This window comes from Aedes aegypti, chromosome 2 (genome assembly GCF_002204515.2).
Source record: "Aedes aegypti strain LVP_AGWG chromosome 2, AaegL5.0 Primary Assembly, whole genome shotgun sequence".
Classification (NCBI taxonomy): domain Eukaryota; kingdom Metazoa; phylum Arthropoda; class Insecta; order Diptera; family Culicidae; genus Aedes; species Aedes aegypti.
In genome coordinates this window covers 239,284,607-239,307,895 of record NC_035108.1, presented here as the reverse complement: position 1 = coordinate 239,307,895, position 23,289 = coordinate 239,284,607, and the positions used below count along the sequence as shown (strand labels likewise).

The 23,289-nt window shown below is 46.5% G+C and overlaps 1 protein-coding gene and 1 pseudogene across 5 annotated transcripts in view; one reads left to right on the top strand and one right to left on the bottom strand.

The window, feature by feature from the left end:
* LOC5570937 (protein outspread) overlaps positions 1–23,289 on the top strand; it is a 656,156-nt gene that overhangs the window by 181,816 nt on the left and 451,051 nt on the right. The gene's annotated exons all lie outside the window — the stretch shown is intronic.
* LOC110676246 lies at positions 1,089–2,244 on the bottom strand (annotated as a pseudogene).

The following is a 23,289-nucleotide window of genomic DNA, read 5'->3' as shown; positions in this document are numbered from 1 at the left end:
CGTGTATTCGTTTTTGTGTGAAGCGGGTCTCAGAACAGATGCAATAAAAATTGAAAATGATGGATTCGTTAACAAAATAACACAATGGAAATATTTACCTTGTAGCGACTATCGGCGGAAGTGCTTGAATGAGGAAATCACGGTCAAGTTCCATACACATATTCAATTCAAAGAATTTCTGTTCTGTTGAATCTGTTGACTTTCCAGGAAAAGGATCATTTTGTGCCATTCATTATGGGATGCTGTTTCACAATATTAATCAACATCAATCAAATAAAGGCTCAAGATCTATGGTGCACTGCATTCATTTTGATATCCCGTTTGTTCCGCATGCAATTGATAAAATTTGGAAAAAAAATCCATACCTACTGTCTCCTCCGTTCAGGTTCATATTGTGATGGCTGCTGTTGGTGACGGTACTGGGAGACAAACTATACACATATTCTAACTTACTTCATTACACAACACTTCCTGGTTTTCTTGCAAAAACATTTGTTATAATACCACTTTATTCACAGTTAGTTTTACTTTACAAAAGAACAAAATCAATAACATTTTAGATAATTTGAAAACGTGAAGAGCGGTGCCGCCAACACTTGACGTTTGACTCGGTCAATTGCCTGACGCTATCAACATAGTCAAATAACATGTAAATTTACGTCTTGTAACATTCATAGCTAAGATCTGTGTCCATTTTTGTGGTTTGACTCATGTAAAACTAAAAACTGTACTTATTTTCTTTGAAGTGGCATGAAAATGAATGTTGGGTTCTGTGTGCATCGAATAAAACGTAAATATAAGTGATATTTATGTTTACGTCCTCGATTATTTGTGTGCAATTAGGATTAAGTCTTATGTAAAATTAGATTTTTTTAAGAGTGTACAAATCTGGAGGAAAGATTGGCGCTCATTGGCCCTTATAGATAAATATGTATAAGGATCTATTCTTGTGCTGTGTTAAAATTCAGCATGAAAGGAGATTGAACATCGACTATTTATAAATGATTCGTTTGAAAAACGAATGTAGGCGGAAGGATCTCCCGTCGATTTGAACTTGCTAGGTTTTTTGGACATCCTTCCGAATAGATTTATCCGCTTTGTGTGTATATCCTTATTGGATAAACGAGTCTTAACACTGGCTTATTCTTAACAAGTTGATTAGGAGCTAATTTATATCATTCCATCCATACCTAAGGGGGAATGGGCGGCATATTCCTCCCATACCGCCCGTGCCTGGCATACAGCCTGTACCTTCCGGTTTGGGTTCTTCCGTCACGACTCACACGGCTATGGACAGCCGTTCGGACGACCTTGGTCGGGACGATGATTCCCTTTTCGATCATTACGACGTACTCACCGTTCAGGGCATCGTAACCAGTCATCCTGCTGATCCAGAACCTTGGCCACAACGACCGATCCCACGACTCCGGCATTCGTGGCGATCTGAGTGCAGGGTTGATGCAGAGTCCGTCGCAAAATGTCAATTCCGGCCTTCTGGTCCCCATTGAATCCCTTCAGGTTCTCCAAAGTCTTGATGCAACGGAGCAGGGCAGTGCCTCTGGAAACGATACCTCCTTCGACGGCAGTGCGGATGGCGCAAAGAGCATCGTTGACGCGATCCTTCTTCTCGTTAACTTCCACTTCGCTGGAGCCTCCGATCTTCAGGACGGCAACTCCCGACGACAGACGAGCCAAACGTTCCTGCAGCATTTCCTTTTTATATTCGGAGGTAGTTTCGGCAATCTGGTCGCGGATTTGTTCAACGCGGGCTTCCATATGCTTGGAATCGCCCTTGCCTTTCAGCATCATGCAATCGTCCTTGGTTATGGGGATCTCTCCGACCTGTCCCAAATCGGACATCTGCACATCCTCCAGCTTGACCAAGTTGGCATCATCGCTGAAAACGATTGCACCGGTGCTAATGGCCATATCGGACTTGCGGTCATCTCCGAATCCAGGAGCCTTGACGGCAGCATCCTGAAGACCAATCATCAATCTGTTTACGACCAGCGTGCACAGAGCTTCTTCATCGACATTTTCGACAATGATGACCAGCGGGTTGCGTGCCGAGTTGGCTAATTCCAGAGCCAGAATGATGGACTGGACGTTGGAGATCTTCTTCTCCGAGAACAGCACCAGAGCATCCTGGAACTCGACCTTGGCTCCCTTGCTGGAGTTGATGAAGTACTGTGAAATGTATACACGATCGAACTTAATTTTTCCGTTTTCGTTTCCATTCTCCATTTCTACACATTGGAAACGGAAGTCTTTCGTCCTCCGTGCGTGATCCCAAAGTTATTTCCGAGCCACCTTCGCAGCTGGCCACATCACCATTAAGGTGTTCATCGTAGTGCTGCCGCCACCTAACGTTCATTTGTGAGAAGATTTCCGTCACAGTCTCTGCATATATCTGCTTGTGGTATAGGACCTTTGCGCGAGCGGTTCTGCTTCTAGTGAAACTTCTGTGTGACTTTAGCGTGGTATAGCTATGCGATTTCGTTCTTCTTTCTTCGGACGATCGAGTTTTGTCTGTTTCGTGTTTATACCGTGCCTCAGTCACTCTCGTACGGTGTTGCAGTATTCTTCTCATCCTTCAACTGCTCGCATTCGCTGTCGTACCAGTAGTTTCTATGATTTGGAACTGCTGAAACTAGTGCTGCTGCTGTGGTGCTAAATATGGCGGATCGTTGTGCCTCCAGCCATCTACAAGAGTGATGACGTCAAGCTACTCTTCTGTTGGTTAGGCCACTTCAGACTTACTCTGGCAGTATTCGTTTTATTACCCTGTCGTTGGTTTTCCATATATTTCCATCAGTGCACTCTTCAATGATTTATCAATCCTCGAACTGAACTGTTCCACGCTGCAATCTCTTGGAGTGTAGGGCAGATGTGTTGTGGTGTTTCATCCACATTTTCGCTGTTGAGTACAATCTGTCCATTCTTCGGACGTTTCTTGTCGGTTTCCGCTTGTAGTATTCAACATCATTTGCAAGATTTATACATAAGGGGTTCACCCCAGTTTCAGCGCTGGCCGATGGCGGAAGACGAGTGCCTGACTATTTGCTCCGTTTACTTTGATTCGCCAACTGGTGAGATAGTCGACGTAAGCCGTTACGCTCTGTTGCAGTCTGGATCGGTAGTGTTTGGGAGTTCTGCCGTTCAGCATGATTGCGCTGTTGTCTGCATATTGGGTCAGGATACAGCAACATGAAGCTGAGGGAGCTTGTTCAGGATGGGGCCGAGATGGACGTCAGCCGGAGCCGATTTGGTGTCAGAGGTTGCACCTGCAAGGTGGACTTGGCTGCTTGGGCACGTCAGGAGTTAATCATCAATATTAACCTCCTTTTCCCGAGCAGCCTAGATAGCCGCGTAGTGTCGGTAGCGGTTGTTTCAACTGGCTAAGAATTAACACTACGGATTGCCTGTTCCGGTGGTAAAAGTCCACCTCACAGGTGACCCCTAATTTATGGTGTGATGCGTACCGTGCCTAAGAATGAATGGTTAGGGGGGTCTAAATAAAACCTAACCGCAAACGGAGCCTGTGGGGTACCAGGGCGCCCTACACAGTATTGAGTCCTTCCTGTGCTATCCGGAGCAATGGTGCAGGTGACCTTGTGTTTCTCCGAGATAATCGGCTGCCCTTCTTCAGTCTCTATCTTGAGGCTTAATAAGGGTGGGATTATGAATATGTTGACATTTAATTTAAATTATCACCTATATGGATTCGCATTATGCGTTTTACACAGTGTATTCTGTGCTCTTTCGCCTTTGGCGACTTTAAATAGATACCGATCTGGTTTTTTCGTTGCTGGTCTTTTTCGTGCTGAGATTGCAAAAAGCTTAATCCTGCCTAGTTTGGGTAGTGGCTACGGTTAGGTTAGCTCAGATCAATCTTCAGCATAAAAGAACAGCAACGATCAATCTTTGCAGACTCATGCAAAATGGTGCAGCCCAAGTGGCGCTAGTTCAAGAACCCTACTTTCGTAGAGGGAACTTCTATCTAGGTAACCTTGTGGACCCAGTTTTTGCTACTTTTAGCAAGCTTGAAATGGCAAACTCGCGCTCCATGCCCCGCGCATGCGTGCTCGTTAATAAAGCAATCGTTGCTACACTCATTTCTGAGTTAACTACCAGAGATGTATGTGCTGTCACAATCGATGTTTCTGTTGGTGACCTCAACAGGAAATACGTCTATTGTTCGGTATATTTACCACATGATGAACCATCCCCAACGGATGACTTCAAACGAGTTGTCGTACACTGCGTAACAAAAGGCCTTCCGCTGATTGTGGGCAGTGATGCCAATGCTCATCACATCATCTGGGGCAGCTCGGATATCAATTTGAGAGGCTCCAGTCTTTTTTTTTTTTTTTTTTTCCTTCTAAGCAATGGGGGGATAATCTGCTCAACAGACTCCGGACCGAGGTCCGGGAGTGTGGGGTTGGGGACCATTTACTACGTACAAGCAGTAAACAGGACTACACCCCCGACCCACTAAACCATTTCCATTGCCGCCAAACCCTTCGTCTCTCCGGGACCACCAAGAAGGCATTGCTTCGGAGAGGGGCTATTGCACATCGCATCCTCCAGGTTAGCTGCGTAGCCATGCAGCAACGAACATCGATGACACGCTTATGGGGGTCCACCAAGGTAGCATGCTGGCGCATTGCCAGCTTCCCGGGTGGTCCTCACCTCCCGTTGTCCGCTGAAGGCGGGCAGGGTCGACCACTAAGCCCGCGCCCAGCTGCACCGCAGGTATCAAGAACTGATACTGCGGGCTTCGCAATTTGACCTACTGAAGGCTCAGGCCCTATCAGCTAGCACGAGCTGGGATTGCTGACGAAGGGGCCTCCACCTGCCCCGAACAACCATAGGCTCGTATCCACCCAGTAGGCCGGCGCCACGACAGCAGCGCTACCAGGATGTTCTCCCCGCGGCCACTTAATCGCTGTAAGGGTCGATTTCGACCGTAGGGCACCGGTATGACCTACGTAGCCGACTGCGAACCCTTGGACCACCTGTTGATTAGCGTCTGCACTAGCCACTCCTCGAGTCCACACGCCACCTCCTTTGGAGTTCCGAGACGATGTGGGTGATAGCCGATGAAACGGCATTCCAGCCAAACTCGTCTGCACACATCCTCTGGACCAAATTGTCCGGAGTCGTGTCCCGACCGCATGTGGCAAACATGCGGTCACGCATTGTGCGGAAACGCGGGCACACGAACAAAACGTGTTCCGCCGTTTCCTCTAAACCTGCACAAACTGGACATTCGGGAGAACCCGCATGACCGAAACGGTGTAGATATTGTCTAAAGCATCCATGACCCGAAAGGACCTGTGTTAGGTGGAATGTTAGTTCCCCATGGCGCCTATTGACCCAGATATCTAACCTCGGAATCAACCTGTGAGTCCACACTCCCTTGGTGGAACTGTCCCACGCACGCTGCCATTTGACCATGGAGGCCAGTCTGGCAGTCCTGCGTATGCCTCTTGTGCCGCGCATTTCGAAGCACTCTATGTCTTCCATGATAAGGATACCAATAGGCATCATACCGGTGATGACACAAAGTGCATCGTGTGACACGGTACGGTACGCGCTCGCAACCCTCAGGCACATTAGCCTATAAGTACTCTCTAGCTTGCTACGGTAGCTATCGGTACTCAAAGCCGTGCCCCAAGCCGGGCCACCATACCTCAGTATGGACGAGGCGACACTGGCCAGAAGCTTACGCTTGCTGGCGTACACCGCAGAGCTATTGGACATCATCCGGGACAGTGCCACAATAGCTGTGGAGGCTCTCTTGCAGGCATAATCGACATGGCTACCGAAGGTAAGCTTGTCGTCGATCATCACCCCCAAGTGTTTGACGGAGCGCTTCGAAGTGATTGTGCAGTCGCCTACACTGATCACCGCTTGCTGCGCCGACTTTCGGTTGTTGACAACAACAGCCTCCGTTTTGTGGTGAGCCAATTCCAGTTTCCTGGAGCTCATCCACTCCTCCACAATTGCGATCGAGTGGGCTGCAGTCAATTCCACTTCTTCGATCGATTCACCGTAGACCTCCAGCGTAATATCGTCGGCAAAGCCAACGATGACCACACCCGCCGGGAATTTCAATCTCAACACCTCGTCGTACATGACATTCCATAACACCGGACCCAGGATGGAACCTTGCGGGACTCCTGAGGTTATGTGAAAGCACTTCCGACCCACCTCTGTGTCATAGACTAATACCCGATTCTGGAAGTAACTTCCGAGAATCTTGTACAGGTACTCGGGTATCCCCAGACGCAGGAGCGCATCAGCAATAGCCGCCCAACTGGCACTATTAAATGCATTCCTTACATCCAGAGTCACTACTGCGCAGTAGCGAATACCCCTCCTCTTACGCTGGAGTGCTATCTCAGCGGTTTTCTTAACCGCCAGAATAGCGTCTACAGTGGACCTCCCTTTCCGGAAGCCGAACTGGTTGCCTGAGAGACCATTTACACCCTCGGTGTACCTCGACAGTCTGTTGAGGATGATCTTCTCGAGCACTTTCCCCACCGTGTCAATCAAGCAAATTGGTCTATACGCCGACGGGTCACCGGGTGGTTTCCCCGCCTTTGGCAATAGTACCAGGCTCTGCCTCTTCCACGCATCTGGAAATACTCCCTCGTCCAGGCATATCTGCATAGCAGATCTGAACATACCGGGAGCCTCCAAGATTGCGACTTTGAGGGCCAGGTTTGGAACTCCGTCCGGACCTGGTGCCTTCCCCATGCTTAGGGATTTTGCAATCCCTACAAGTTCCTCATCAGTTACTCTATCCTCATCACCAGCCCCAATCCCCGGCTGTCCTACAAAAGGAGGCCATGGGCTAGGGTTGTGGCGCGGGAAGAGCCCCTCGATGATCCCCTCCAGCATCTGTGGAGACTGCTCCGTAGGAGCAGTTGCACCTCTTGTCTTCGCCATTACGATCCTGTAGGCATCACCCCACGGGTTCGCGTTGGCACTCTGACAGAGTCCCTCGAAGCAGGCCTTTTTGCTTGCCCTTATCTCAGACTTCAGCGCGACTTTGGCAGCGGTGAACACCGCCCGTCGTTCTTCACGCTCCTGCTCGGTACGTGCTCGCTGCATCCGTCTCCTGGCCCGTAGGCAGGCACGGCGCAGGTTCGCAATAGCTTGAGTCCACCAGTATGTCGGTGGTCTCCCATTCCTAGGGTGGACTTTTCTAGGCATGGTCGCATCGCATGCACGCGTAAGCACCGCTACCAGTTCGTCCCCGCTTAGGCCGAGTAGGTTACGCTCACGGCGGAGCGCCTCCCTAAGTACTTCATCATTGAAGTACGATGTCTTCCACCTACGAGGGCTTGGCCTTGACCTAGCCGCTTCCTCAACCCGCTGCCTGCTGTTGTTGTAGTCGATACTGTAGCGAACCGCCAGGTGGTCGCTGTGAGTGTAGCCATCGTCTACCCTCCAGTTCGAACTACTCGTTAGGCCAGGACTACAAAAAGTAACGTCGATAATCGACTCCGCTCCGTTACGGCTGAAGGTACTTTTGGCACCAACATTAGCCAGATCGACATCTAGCACGGCCAGTGCCTCTAGCAGGATTTGACCTCGCTGATTCGTGTTACGGCTTCCCCATTCCACGGCCCAGGCATTGAAGTCGCCCGCTATTACAACTGGCCTTCGCCCTGTCAGCGCGGTCGTCATGCAGTCCAGCATCTGCGTGAACCGCTCGGTCGACCAACTCGGAGGCGCATAGCAGCTACAGAAGAGGACCCCGTTTACTTTGGCGATCACGAAGCCCTCGTAGGTAGTAGACACCAACTGCTGGACAGGGTATTTACCCGTTGTCCATATCGCCGCCATTTTTCCGGATCCATCCACGACCCAGTTGCCGTTGCCGGCGGGTACTCGGTATGGGTCCGATATGATGGCGATGTCCGTCCCCCACTCAGCAACTGACTGGTACAGCAGTTGCTGAGCTGCGTCACAGTGGTTCAGGTTCAGCTGCGTTACCTGCACTGTGATTTTTCGTTGATGGCTCGTTTGAAGGTCGGGCACCTTGAGCCTCCCGTTGGGTGATTGTTGTTCACGGACTTGCCGGAACAAATCAAGCACTTGGGAGGGTTCTTGCAGCCTAGTGCCTTATGACCTTCCTCACCACAACGCCTGCACAACTTAGTCCTATCAGGGCCTTTACAGCCCCAGGACTTGTGTCCAGGTTCCCTGCACCTAAAGCAGATCACTGGTTGCTCATGTATGTTCAGTGAACATACTGACCAACCAACCTTGATCTTACCTACCTTAGCGGACTTATTTGCGTCTGCCACAGGTAGGTGTACTAAGGCCACCTGAGTACCTGCCGGACCTTTCCGTAGCTGAACGGCGGTGGTGGGCACCTGCACTTCGCACTGTTGCCGCAGTGCCGTGACGAGCTCTTCTGCGTTAGTGATCTCGTCAAGGTTCATCACCTTCAGAGTCACTGACTGCGTCAGAGCCCTCACTTCAACACCAGCGCCAAGGACCTCTTCCGCCAAACTTTTGTAGGCGGCGCCCTTGCGCTCCTTGTCGCGCTTGAGCTCGAGGATCATTTCACCTGTACGAGTGCGTCTTACACTGCGTACGTCGGCTCCTAGATCCGCAAGCTTCGCGTCACTGCGCATCGCCTTCAGGACTTCCGAGTACTTGGACTCTTCCGTCTTGATGATGATCGCATCACCCTTTTCGCGCTTGGCACCTACCCTCCTACCTTTCTTAGGTCTGGTATCCCTGCGCTCCTGATTCTCCTGTTTCTTCTTCTTCTTCTTCCTCACTACGGTTGTCCAGGGGGCGTCCCCCCCCCTGCTCCGCCCTGACCTGTGGTGATGGAGGACCTCTCAAAGGTCGCAACCCCCTGCTCCCATCACTCCGTGAGGGGCCAGCCTTTTCGGGCCCACCCTTCTCGGCTTTCCGGGACGCCTGGCTGGGGTCCGATTTTCCGGCACTTCTGCCGGTTTTCGGGGTCAGTATCCGCCTGGCCTTACGAGCGCCGCCGGGTAGCTCCTCCCCTGACGGCTGCCTCGCGCGCTTCTGCGATTGCTTGCTGTAAGCATTCGCTTCCACGCTTTTGGGGCTGCCCGCGAAAACGAAGGGTTCCGTCTGGGTAGACTTCGGCACCTTCAGTTCCACGGGTTCTGCCGCAGCCACAGTCACCATGGGTTCAACATGGTTCTGCTTGGCCGCCAACATTGACTTACGAAGTCTAAGCAAGGCCTGCTTGAGGTCCTTGCTGATGTTAGACTTCGAGGACGCAAAGTCAATTATGGAGTCGAGCTGCTGTGCAGCCACTTCCATCGCAGAGAGCCCATCTCTACTTTTATTGATGGCCCTCATCAACCACGCTCCATCCATAACTTCACCCTCAGAGGCTCCAGTCTGATGGAATACTTAAGTAGTACAGACCTTGGATTACTTAACATAGGCAATCGCCCAACCTTCATGGTTTCTAATAGAGAAGAAGTGTTAGACATAACGCTCTGCTCGAATAGAATCAGTCACGAGTTGACGAATTGGCATGTATCAGATGAGGAATCATTATCTGATCATCGCTACATCTTCTTTGAACATTCAAATGTAACTGCGCAGACTTTGCGTTTTAGGAATCCCCGGTCAACAAACTGGGAACTCTACATTGAATTGGTTGCGACCAAATTTCATGGATATTCTCCGTCCATTGAAAATCCAAGTGATCTGGATGATGCCGTTGATACTACAACATCCTACATTATGGAAGCTTTTGAAGAAGCATGTCCTCTGCGGTCTGTAAAGACTACAAGAGGGACCCCATGGTGGAATTCCGATCTGACTAGACTCAGGAAACAATGTAGAAGGAGTTGGAACAGACGCCGTTCAGCTGGATCAGAGTCGTTCAAGTCAGCTCGCAAGGCTTACAAGAAGGCTCTTCGTTCTGCTGAACGATCCGGCTGGAAAAACCTTTGTACAAATGTTTCCAGTTTGAGTGAAGTCAGTCGGTTGAACAAAATTCTTGCAAAATCTAAGGATTTCCAAGTGAACGAAATTCGCTTACCTAATGGTGACTTTACTTCTTCCGATGAAGAAGTTTTAGAATGTTTATTCAATACACACTTCCCCGGATGTGTGGACATAGCATCTACGGATGAATCAAATGTCTTTTCATGTAGTTACGAGTCTCTGGCCTCGGCTCGCAGTATCGTAACTACTGAATCGATTCAATGGGCACTTAATAGTTTTGCTCCTTTCAAATCTCCAGGAGCGGATGGGATTTATCCTGTTCTGCTCCAAAAGGGATTTGAGTTTATCAAACATGTTTTGAAAAAGCTACTTGTAAGCAGTTTTGCTACCGGGTACATTCCCAAATCCTGGCGTGATATTACTGTAAAGTTTATCCCAAAAGGAGGACGTGCGTCGTATGAGGAAGCGAAGAGTTTTAGACCAATCAGTCTGACCTCTTTTCTTCTGAAATGTCTGGAACGGATTATCGATCGTCACATCCGTGATGTTTATTTGGCAAACATGCCTCTTCATGTGAATCAACATGCTTACCAATCTGGAAAGTCCACTGTGACTCTTTTACACAAAGTTGTATACGATATCGAGAAAGCATTCGCTCAGAAGCAATCGTGCTTGGGTGTTTTCTTGGATATTGAGGGTGCCTTTGATAACGTGTCTTTCGATGCCATATTGGAAGCCGCACGAAACCATGGGCTACCTACAATGATTACCAATTGGATTCATCAAATGCTCAAAAACCGACATCTCTTCTCGACATTGCGTCAATCAGCGATTCGAAAATTGAGTGTTTGCGGATGCCCCCAAGGGGGAGTCTTGTCACCACTTTTGTGGAATCTCGTAGCAGATACGCTATTGAGGCAACTCAATAATTGCGGTTTTCCAACTTATGGATTTGCCGACGACTATCTAGCTCTGATAGTTGGTATGTGCATAAGCACCCTATTCGACCTGATGCAAAGTGCTCTTCAGGTAGTCGAGAGTTGGTGTCGCCAATATGGCCTTTCGGTTAACCCGAATAAAACATCTATTGTTCTTTTTACGGAAAGACGAAACCGCGATGGAATTCGACCTTTACGTCTTTTTGGCACTGAGATTAATGTGACTGATCAAGTAAAGTATGTCGGAGTCATTCTAGATTCCAAACTTTCATGGACACCTCACATTGATTTCAGAGTCAAAAAAGCTTGCATGGCCTTCGGTCAATGCCGGCGAACCTTTGGTAAAACTTGGGGCCTCAAACCCAAATATATCAAATGGATTTACACAACAGTTGTTCGACCAATATTGGCATATGGATGTCTTGTGTGGTGGCAAAAGGGCGAAGTGAGAACAATCCAATCAAAATTGGGCCATCTCCAAAGGATGTGCTTGATGGCGATGTCTGGTGCGTTCTCTACAACTCCCACAGCAGCGCTCGAGGCCCTTTTCGACGTTGCGCCACTACACATATATCTTAAACAAGAAGCACTTTCTTGCTCTTACCGTTTATGGGTACTGGATCTACTGGAGAAAAATCCAGTGAATCGTAGATCTACACACACTTCGTTGTTTCCACTTTTGGTGAATTGGGACAAAATTGTCCTTGCTCCAAGTGATCTCACAATTGCTTGTAACTTTCCTTACAGGACATTTACCACACAATTCCCTTCACGGGAAGAGTGGACGTCTGGCTATTTGGAAAGAAGTATATCAAACAATATAGTATGTTACACTGATGGCTCCCTTCTTGAAGGTAGAGCTGGTGCAGGAGTATATTCTCGTGAGCTAAGGCTGAATCAGTTTTACTCACTTGGTAGAAACTGCACCGTTTTTCAGGCGGAAATATTTGCTCTTATGTGTGGAGTGCAATCAGCACTTCAACAGCGCGTAATGGGTAAAGTCATATACTTCTGTTCAGATAGTCAGGCTGCTATAAAAGCTCTCGCTTCGGCCAACTCAAGGTCGAAGCTTGTTATCGCATGTCGAACTCAAATTGAGGAACTGAATTCAGTCAACTCTGTAAACCTTGTATGGGTACCTGGCCATTCTTCCATCGCTGGAAATGAATTGGCTGATGAGCTAGCTCGCGATGGAGCATCGCATGACTTCATTGGCCCTGAGCCGGCTATTCCAATTTCGAAGTGCTGGGTGAAGCTTCAGATAAACTCTTGGGCGGCAACTCAGCACAAGCAATATTGGAATAGTTTGGAGTCGTGTCGTCAAACAAAATTGTATATTACTGAGCCATCTCCAAAGGTGGCGAAGTATTTAACAAATCTGTCAAAGCAGAATTGCAGTCTCTTGGTCAGAGCGTTGACAGGCCACTGCCGACTCAACTATCACATGGCAAATATTCAGCGTGCTGACTCATTTGTGTGTGATAGTTGTGACTCCGATTATGGAACTTCGTATCACCTGATATGTAACTGTCCAGTTTTTGCGCAAATGCGATTCCAATTACTTGGTAAACACTTATTAAGTGAAACTGAATACAGAAGCCTGAATCTTCAGGACATCCTGTTATTCTTAACCCGCTGTGGTAATGAGCTATAGGCTCTCTTTACGCTCACGCGTTTTGCAGTGCCCTTTTTAGGGCGCTGTTCGAACCCATTGTGGTATGGAGCTACATGCTCTCATTTCGCTTATGCGATCTTCCCTCTTCAAGGGACCCACTCCTATTTCCTCCCATCTTTCCCTTCCCTTTCCTCTCCCATCGGGTAGATGATGAAATAGGCTCAAATATGGCGATGGCACAAATCTCCCAACTGGTGGGGAACGTGCCTTTGGAGCCGGCCTTCTGATACCTGATCATTTGCAAGATTTATACATAAGGGGTTCACCCCAGTTTCAGCGCTGGCCGATGGCGGAAGACGAGTGCCTGACTATTTGCTCCGTTTACTTTGATTCGCCAACTGGTGAGATAGTCGACGTAAGCCGTTACGCTCTGTTGCAGTCTGGATCGGTAGTGTTTGGGAGTTCTGCCGTTCAGCATGATTGCGCTGTTGTCTGCATATTGGGTCAGGATACAGCAACATGAAGCTGAGGGAGCTTGTTCAGGATGGGGCCGAGATGGACGTCAGCCGGAGCCGATTTGGTGTCAGAGGTTGCACCTGCAAGGTGGACTTGGAAAGAGTTGTTTGATAGGTAGTTTCTTACCAATCTGGGTATACCCTTTTCGACGTCTAGCAGGACAATGGCCATGTCGTTAGAGACGCTCTGGTTGCAGTGGATTGTTCTCCACGCGGACCAGTTGATAAATGGTGGATTGGCCTTTTCGGAAGCCGAGCTGTTCCGGGTTGATGATGTTGTTCTGATTCATATGTGCCATGAGCCGATGAAGGATGATTCGCCCGAAGAACTCGCTAGGGTTGTAAGATCCCTCAGAGGGAGAATAACTGGCAAGAATTGATAGGTTCTATTAGAGAGCTTATTTAGTACAAAGATAAATATACCGTCGTTGCCTGGGGCCTTCATGTTTTTCCCATGTTTAATTGCTGAGCGGATCTCATGTTCGGTCACCATCGAACTGGTGATAGCAGGGTTCATCCAGTTGTTTGATCGTTCTCCGGACCTCTGCTTTGTGGGAACTAAACATGTTGAAACAAAGGTTGTGTGTTTGGACGAGTTTATTCGCAATGGCGTTACGAATGTGGATACCAGAAAACTTCCAGCGTCATTCTTCAGTGGGGGCACGCCTGAGGGTCGCTTCTTCAGGATTTTAGGATTTAACCTTCCGGAATGGCCTCGAGTTGTCGTCCAGGTTCACGATGTCTCTCGCAAGTTTGGTATTCCTGATCGAATCGATGTTGAGAAGCGACACTTCCAGTTTTTTTACGGCTCCGGTTCTCTGGAATTGTCTATGCGTTGTTGGATGCGCTACCGGGTGTAGTTGTCGATGTGGACGTAGATGTCTCAGCGCAACCCAGTGGATGCAAGCTTCCTCTACTGCTCAGATAGCGTTCGCGAATACATCCAATTGATTGTCGATGTCTTCGATGGAAACGATCTCTGGCTCATCAGTTAGGTGTGATTCTACCAAGCGGCTGAAAGCAATCCAGTTCACTTGATAATAAAGACTGTACTCGGAAAAAATAAGACACACAAAAATGATCATAAAAAAAATAATTTTAAGTCGGATACTTATCAAATTTTGAGGGATTAAATAACTATATATTAGCTATGTTTTGGCATGATTTATTTAGAGTTCTCTGCATCTTTATTAAGAATGTGTTCTATTGATTATTCCTTCCAATTCCAAGGACTTGGTCAGGACAGCTCTCGACTGTTGGAAGATGCGTCAATCTTGTCTAAGAGTCAAGGGTTGGTCACAAATCTTTGACTTTGATAACAGACGGGAAGGAGGCAACCCCTAATACAACGGTCTAGGACTGTAACACCTACGAATTTGTGCGAAATGCTTAATACTAATGTTTTGGCATAATTTATTTATTGAATTTCATTCCCTAAGCTCAATGCTCGTAAATATCTCTTAACACTGCTCATGAGATCTTGGGCGAGGATTTTCCCATCTTACTTACCCAATTTCTCCCAGTTTTTTTCAAAGCTTCATCGGTTTTAAATGTTTTCCACTTTTCTTCAACTTCTTCTTCATTATCGCTCAAAACTTTTCGATCGGACGAAGTTCTGTGTGTATTTCGCGGGTTCGCCTCCTTCGGGACCACATTAACGCCCTTCGCTTCGTACCATCACAGGCTTGGCGTAATGGCACGAAGCGATATCCGGCCAGAACAGCGTGGTACCACGGTGAGAGCGAAGGAAGGGCAGCAAGCGCTTCTGCAAGCATTCTTCTCGATAAATCTGCCCGTTTATGGTGCTGGTTGTAACGAACGACTTGTTGTACCGTCCGCACTCGCAGATCACCTACCACAAAAGGTACTTATTCGCAAATTTGTCCATATTTTTCTCCCGGAACTTTTCCGAAACCTCCATTCGGGACGCACCGATAAAAAACTCCGGCCTCGCGGCGATTGATTTGTTTGGTGTCCGCCTTGAGACAGCCTGGCTTGACCAGCCACTCACGGCTTCCACGCACGCAATTTGGCAACCGTGTTTTGCTTGTCAGTCCGGTTTGGCACCTTCCTAACCTTAAAAGCACGAAGCCCTGTTCGCTTCATGGTCTGCTAGACGAACCATTTCGACGAATTGACCTTTTTTGCCACGTCTCGGGTGCAAAAGGTTCGGGTTATTCTTAAAGTACTGCTTTATACCATCAGACAGTGGTCAGAATTCAGTTCGTGGACTGTAACACACTTCAGGAGTGGCAGGTCCGAAAGGAACACGTCCAGGGTGCAGGTTATTTCAGATGGGAAGATCACCCCAGTAATAACACATACCGTAAAACAGGGTAACTTTGATAATGCGGGTAACTTTGATAGTGCGTAACCCACCACATACTAATCGAAATATCATAATTTCTGTTAATCAGTTAAGCAAAACGAATGCAAAACTAAAGAATATTAGTATGACACTTCATGTAAGAGATGTTTTCATTTGAATCAAAAACATTTTAGGCTTTTTACACGAATTTAAAAAAATTACACAATTTTAGCATTTTCGAAACGCTTACAAACAATCTGTTCTACGATCACTATTTGATGTAGTTTTGAATAGTTGGCCACTTATCTTTGACAGCCTAGTTATCATAGAACTTGAATACAGTCTCAAATCTCTTAGCGAAAAGCATTTTCACGAACTGGGACCATTTTTGTAATCTAAGTCAGAAATTTCCATATAACGTTAAACGCCTAGAGGTATGCAATGCCCTACAAATGTTTGTAATTCATTCAATTTTGTTCGAATCATACTCCATTATCAAAGTTACCCTAAAACAGAAAACCAACTTTCGATTATATGAAAAATTATATATCCATTCAAAATAAATCTTTTGCCAATTTATCGACTGTAATCGATAGCCAGGATGCCAGTACTTGTTTTAAAAATATAAATTGTAAATCTTTGAAACAGCATGCAAAAATATTCAAATTTTTTTCAAAAAAACTATCAAAGTTACCCCGTTTTACGGTACTGCTTTAAGTGCTATCGTTTAGTGCGCTTGTCGCACGAACCGCCATGAGGTGGTTTCAGCGCTATGCTGAAACTCTCTACCTGATAATTCGTGGTGACACGTTTGCTACAGGACGTCTCTTATTGGTTCTCGGTCCACTAACGCCTGTAAAGATCCTTGCTAGTTCATTGATCGCTTTATGCTGTCTAGCAGCAGACAAAATCGACTGGGGTGATGGAGTTAACTCAGATTTCAATAGAATCACCGTCAACATTTTCCACCTCTTCCAGGGTCGCAACAGTTATTGACAGGAAAATATCGATCGCGAAATCGACAATCACAACGTCTTTATATGCCAATAGCGTAAGAACTCTGTAATACATGACATTGCAGAGCGTTGGACAAAATGTTGACACCTCTGATGTGAATGTAGTCGACCATTTTTTCATAGACCACTCAGTTTTGCAAAAAACTTCTCTAGATTCTCGTATTGTGTGCAACGCAGCATCAATAGCCTCTTATCGGGTACTGTTAAACGCATTCTTCACATCCATCGTCATTTATTATTGTGTAGAACTGATAGCCTATACTCTTTTGCCAGGATGCTTTCTCTGTAGTGTACTTTATAATATTCTGCCCCACTTTGTCAAACCATCTAGCTTATTGCACCCTCTTCGTTTTATTCCGGTTGGATTCGAAGTAAACATCACTTCTGCGGGATTGTTGCCTGCATTCTCACAACGTGCTCTGCTCTTCATATCCTTCCATTTCTACTACTAGAAACTAGTTAACTTTGCGGAATGAATATTTTTCGTCCGTGAAGAATAAGATAGAACTAAGCCATACCTCGAATATTGAAGAATCCATAGCAGCTGTAAATTTGGTAATGAATTATTAAGACGCATGAGATTACAGAGTAAGTCCCATTGCATGTCATTTTTCATCATATAAAATTTGTTCTTACATCGCCACCATTTATGTACATACAAGCCCAGATAACAGATAACCATGCTAGAACAAACATCTTCTGAAAACCTGTGCAAATATTTAAACTAATATTCAATTTTTCGACACATAAATCCTAATTAAATCTGCCAGATATATATATTGATCTGTGAATTGTGATTGTTTTACATAGTTTTGTTATCAGACTTAAACGGCTGTTATCTGTCGTATAAGGGCCTTTCGTCGACATTTTATATGGAATCTTTACAGATATAATCATCGTCTTAAGCAAAAGGTGATTTCGTTATGCGTACAATCTGGTTGTCTGGGCAGCATCAGAGTGGTGCTTCTTAAGAACGCACACCAAACGAATATCAGGAAATCGAAAACTTTTAAAATTAGTTGCAGTGACATTCAATTTTTACACTTTAATTTAAGGTAACGCATGTTACACAGGTTTTAAATCCAGGAATTTAAAAAACGTAGGAACTATCCTACCACATTTAACACCAAGTGACGAATCGAAAGCAAACCATCAAAGCCTCAATTGACCCATATCGGCCGGAGAGCTTTCGCGAAAATCCTCGCGCTTAATCATTGCACTTGTGTACGAACGTTGCAACCATATAATTAAATCTCAATTATTACCGCCGCGCCGCAAATCTAGTCACTGAGGCTCGGCACGCGGCGACGACGAAGCGATGGCTGAATGGAATGCTTGAATAGAATTGAGTTGACCTGCATCGCATCGATACATCATCCAGCGCTAGCGAGCGAGAGGATGCGAGAAATCTACCAAGCTTAGAGGCCATTGTACTCTCTGCCGGCTTCCATGCCACTCGCTGGAGCGACCGTATCAAATGTGGTTCCTCTTTTTGCACCGAGAGGGAGATCTCGAGGGGCCCAACTGACAGCCTGACGCCCTTGCCATCCGCAAAGAGCTTCAGATTGGTGGCGGCGTAGAGGCCGCCGTGGTGTTGACATGACCGCGAAAAGGAAGTCGTAGATCAATCTGCTATGATTGATTATCTGTCATCGTTTGTTGGGACCTTTTGTAGTATTGTTTTGCCAAGGCTCTTTGTCGTGTCGTTGGCACTCGTTTCGTTGAATCGCGCGAAGATGATGGGCTTATCTGCTGGAAAGTGAGAGCAGTTGCTTTAATTGTCACCCACTTGAATTCAATGGCCTGGCCAGAGTGTCGACCGCCTCCATCCGGTTCAATGCTGGTGAGGCGCTGCAAAAGGGGGATATTTGCTGATTGGTTCGATGGAAACCGTGAAATTGGTTAGGGTTTGGAAAGTGGAAATCGAAGAGACTGTATTAGCGAGGCATTGTGAAAGCTACATACCTAACTAATGTGAAAAGTAAGGACCAACGCAAGGAATCAACCTTTTTTTCTTCCTACTAACGCACTTTATCTAGTCAACAAGGAGTCGTGAGTTCGATTTTCACCGAAAAGACGTATAACTTTTTGCTTCAATTTGTCCAATTGATCCAATTGCAAGGTATATGTAAAGTTAAATTTTACGGTAGTTGATAAAACTTCACTCGGCTGGTTAGCCGTGAACGATAAAGGATAATTAAAAGACCATAAAATTGATGTACATTAACCTATCAATATTTCATACTGATCTTTAAATTTTATGAACCTGAAAATATGTTTTCTGTTTTTCATTGCAGGTAAATATTTCACTTGGACCACGAAGTATACATTCATGGAACTAATATGTAGTAAGTAAGCAACAGTGCTCGATAATCTCAGCAGCTGCAGAGTTACAAATTGCCAACGGCAACGCAAAACTTCGCAGCCTACTAATTTCCTGTATGCTCGTATCGTTTCACACTGGTGAGATTTGAACCAATTTCGTATGCACCCCGTGAACTTCCTCCTAACCTATAAACCTGATCAAGTGTGACCAAAGATCATTTTCAACGAATGCTACCGCGCGCTGCTCCGCTTTTGGCCCTTCTGGCTAGTGGGGTTCCATTTCGCGCTCCACCATAGAGGAAAACAAAACGGCAAATTAGCTTCCCCTGGACTGACTTTGGTGGGTTGATGTCGTCGACTGGCAACCCAATTGACCGATGACTTCAACGACTCCAGCTGTTCCTGGTGCCGTACGGCGATGTGATCACTTTATTGCTGGTGCGGCGACCGGCAGCCCCCAGCCCGAGCCGAGTTGCGATCCCGGGCGGAGTGAAATCACCGAGCCCCAGCAGTCGGTCTGTGCGACACACAGGAGTTATTTTTGCGAATCATGGTGAACATAATTGTCTGCCTTTAAATGATTAAAAAGTTGTTACAAATAAATCAAAGTTTTTGGAATGTTTTGTGAGAAAACTACTCTTGTTTACATAAAAAAATGTTGTGCAAACATGAGTAAGTATAAAAAAGTTCAATAATTCTCAATATGTAATGGAAAGAGCCACAATATGCGGCATGTTCAAAAAAATCGAGTGGGATCAAATATTTGATCTTTTCAAATTGGTAATCATGACCACAAATTTATTCTAGTTACTCCTCTGTGCGCCACTCCGTCGGTTAGATTGGATTGGATTGGAATGCATGATGAGCGCAACGACGATGAAGACGACAACGACGACGTCATGAAATGGGTTAAAATGAACACGATCGGCTGGCCACTACACTTGCTGGCTGCAGGCTTCCAGGCCAAAACCCGCTGAGTTTGCCTCCCTTCTGTGTGAGACTCGGCTAAATTCTCCGGACTTGACGATGGACGCAGACCAGAAGTGTGTCACTAGTGATGTGGATAAAATTAGCGGAGCGTACATAATTACTTAAATTATGATCGGTCGTCATCGTCCGGGGAAGAAGCTGGCAGAATAAAAAACGGTGAACAGTAATGTACATGCATACGCCAAAAGTGACGAATAAAGTGAAACGATGACGACGTCAAATGGGGGACGAAAACATCAACCTGGATTCGATGATAGTATTTTACACGGTTGATGGCTGGAGGCAGGCAGTCAGCGGGGATAGTAGTAAAAGTCTTTTTCTTTATGGGGTTTTTGGATGCGAAGTTTTTCAATGTTGCATGACATTGATTTGGCTATGATACTTGGATGGTTACAGGAATTCATTTAGCAAATAGAGAATCTGTCATTTACAAAGAACAATTTATTATAGTAGATTCAAACAAATCTATTTATTACATAATTTTAGAGTTTCCACATCACTTTTACACAGAAAAAAAATCCGTTCTCTTATCCGTGAACAGCAGACGTGAACTCGTCAACAACAAAAATACACCGTGAACTAGATCATGTTTATGTGACCATTTGTGGTAGTTCATGGTGTATTTTTGACAGTTCACGTTTTTCAGAATTCTTTTTTGAGCGTGTATAGTGAGAAATTTCGTCAACATACTTGATTCCTGACTTCTTCTCTCAACTATCGCTCTCCCAGTTCTATTGCATATGATCGCTCCAACTAGCTTTCGATTCAAGTTTCAATACAACTTGTACCTAAATATCATATTTACAGGGTTGGTAATCGACAAACTTATAACATTCCCTGCTCAGCAATTATTTCAGCTTAAGCTACCTTCTACAAGTTTTTTAAACGTGCTTGCAGTGCCAAGGATGGGCCCAAGCAAACGAGTCGGTTGGGTGTTTCCCCTCATTTTGCGCGCGATTAGCTAGGACTGCGGTACGAAGGACCAAGCGCTCGAGTTCGCTTTCGACCGTTCGTATAAGTGAAGCTGAAGGTGGATTGTGGCTGCTCAGGCAATGATGAAGGATTAATTGGTGAGCTCCTTCCATGCTTTTATTTACAAGCTTTAAATATGTATGACTGCACTTCTAATCCTAACAACGGTGGGACGCAACTATAATTTTTATCTTCATTCATTTATTTAGTTAACATCTACACAGATAACACTGAATCAACAATTTCACGCCACAATACTCGGTTCGTGGCCACATCTCTCCATCCTCGGTTCTGCCCCACGCTCGCCACGTCCGGCATTCTTGCAACATGCCTTGCCCATCGTATTCTGCCAGCTTTGGCCACCTTCTGGATGCTGGGTTCGCCGTAGAGTTGGGCGAGCTCGTGGTTCATCCTTCGCCGCCACACATCGTTTTCCTGTACACCGCCGAAGATCGTCCAAAGCACCCGACGTTCGAAGACTCCAAGTGCTTGCAAGTCCTCCTCGAGTATCATTCCATACCCGTAGAGGACAACCGGTCTTGTGAGCGTTTTGTACATAGTACATTTCGTCGACCACCTCGAACATATCTCCGTCTATCTTAACACTGCTACCTAGGCGAGCCCTGTCGCGCTCAGCCCCACCAGTTAACATGTACTTTGTCCTGGTCGCATTCACCACCAGTCCAACTTTCGCTGCCTCGCGTTTCAGTTGGGAGTACAGGTCTGCCACCACAAATGTTCGGCCGACAATGTCCATATCATCCGCGAAGCAAACAAATTGACTGGATCTCGTAAAAATCGTACCCCGGCTGTTGAGCCCAGCTCTCCGCATAACACCTTCTAGCACAATGTTGAACAACAGGCACGAAAGTCCATCACCTTGTCGTAGTCCCCGGCGGGATCCAAACGAACTGGAAAGTTCGCCTGAAACCATCACACAATCTTACACACCTTCCATCGTCGCTCTTATCAGTCTCGTGAGCTTCCCGGGAAAGCTGTTCTCGTCCATGGTTTTCCATAGCTCTACGCAGTCGAACTATCGTATGCCGCCTTGAAATCGATGAAAAGGTGATGCATTGGAACCTGGTGTTCACGACATTTTTGGAGAATTTGCCATACAGTTAAGATCTGGTCCGTTGTCGATCGGCCGTCAACGAAGCCGGCTTAATAACTTCCCACGAACTCGTTACTATAGGTGACAGACAACGGAAGATGATCCGGGATAATACTTTGTAGGCCGCATTTAGAATGGTGATCGCTCAAAAGTTCTCACAATCTAACTTGTCGCTTTTCTTGTAGATGGGGCATATTACCCCTTCCTTCCACTTCTCCGGTAGCTGTTCTGTTTCCCAGATTGTGCCTATCAGCCGGTGCAGACCAATGGCCAGCCTCTCTGGGCCCATCTTTATGAGTTCAGCTCCGATACCATCCTTACCAGCAGCTTTATTGTTCTTGAGCTGGTGAATGGCATCCTCAAGGGCTGGTTGGTTTACATCGCCCGCAGTACCGACGAAGGCATTTCCTCCGTTGTCCCGACCTTCATTGCCTGTGCTCTCAGCACCATTCAGATGTTCATCGATGTGCTGCTTCCACCTTTCGATCACCTCACGCTCGTCCGTCAAAATGCTCCCATCTATATCCCTGCATATCTCGGCTCGCGGCACGAAGCCGTTGCGGGATGCGTTTAGCTTCTGATAGAACTTGCGTGTTTCTTGGCACCTGCATAGCTGTTCCATCTCCTCACACTCTGTCTCCTCCAGGCGGCATTTTTTTCTCCAGAAATAGGCGGGTCTGCTGGTGCCGTTTCCGTCTATAACGCTCCACGTTCTGCCAGATCCCTTGCTGCAGCATGACCGCCTGTGCTGCGTTCTTCTCCTTCAGAATCTGCCTACATTCCTCATCGAACCAATCGTTCCGTCGACTCCGTCCCACGTACCCGACGTTGCTCTCAGCTGCATCGTTGATGACTGCTTTTACTGTTCTCCAGCAGTCCTCAAGAGGGACTTCATCCAGCTCACCCTCTTCCGGTAATGCAACCACGAGGTGCTGCGCGTATACCGCTGCGACATCCGGTTGCTTGAGCCGCTGTAGCCCGAGCAGAAGAAAATAACTACTGAATACCAAATTGAGGTATTCCATACCAGATAATTTCCAATACTTACAACCTGAATGAGGTATGAATGAGCCCTGCATAAGAGGTAAAATACCTCAAATAATACCTTCTGCATATTCTACAAATACCAAGCTGATAACTAGATCAGGTATTGTAATACCTAAATAATACTTGATGGATTTTCATATAAAAGTGAAACTTTTCAATACTAGTTCAATACCTCCAGCAGTCCTCAATACCTGTCGAATACCAAAATGAAGTATTTTTAATTGTTTTAAACATTCTTTTCAAATACCATTGTAATACCAAAATGAGGTATTGATAACTGAACAATACCTAATTTTGGTATGATACCAAAATATGGTATGCATAAGTTATTGGGGAGTTATTTGTTCCTGCTCGGGAGGTTGTACCGGGGTGGCCATCGGTACCGTACGTTGTTGACGACGGAGAGTTTTGGGCGCAGTTTAACCATCACTAGAGAGTGGTCAGAGTCGTTGTTAGCGCCACGATAGGTCCTAACGTCGATAA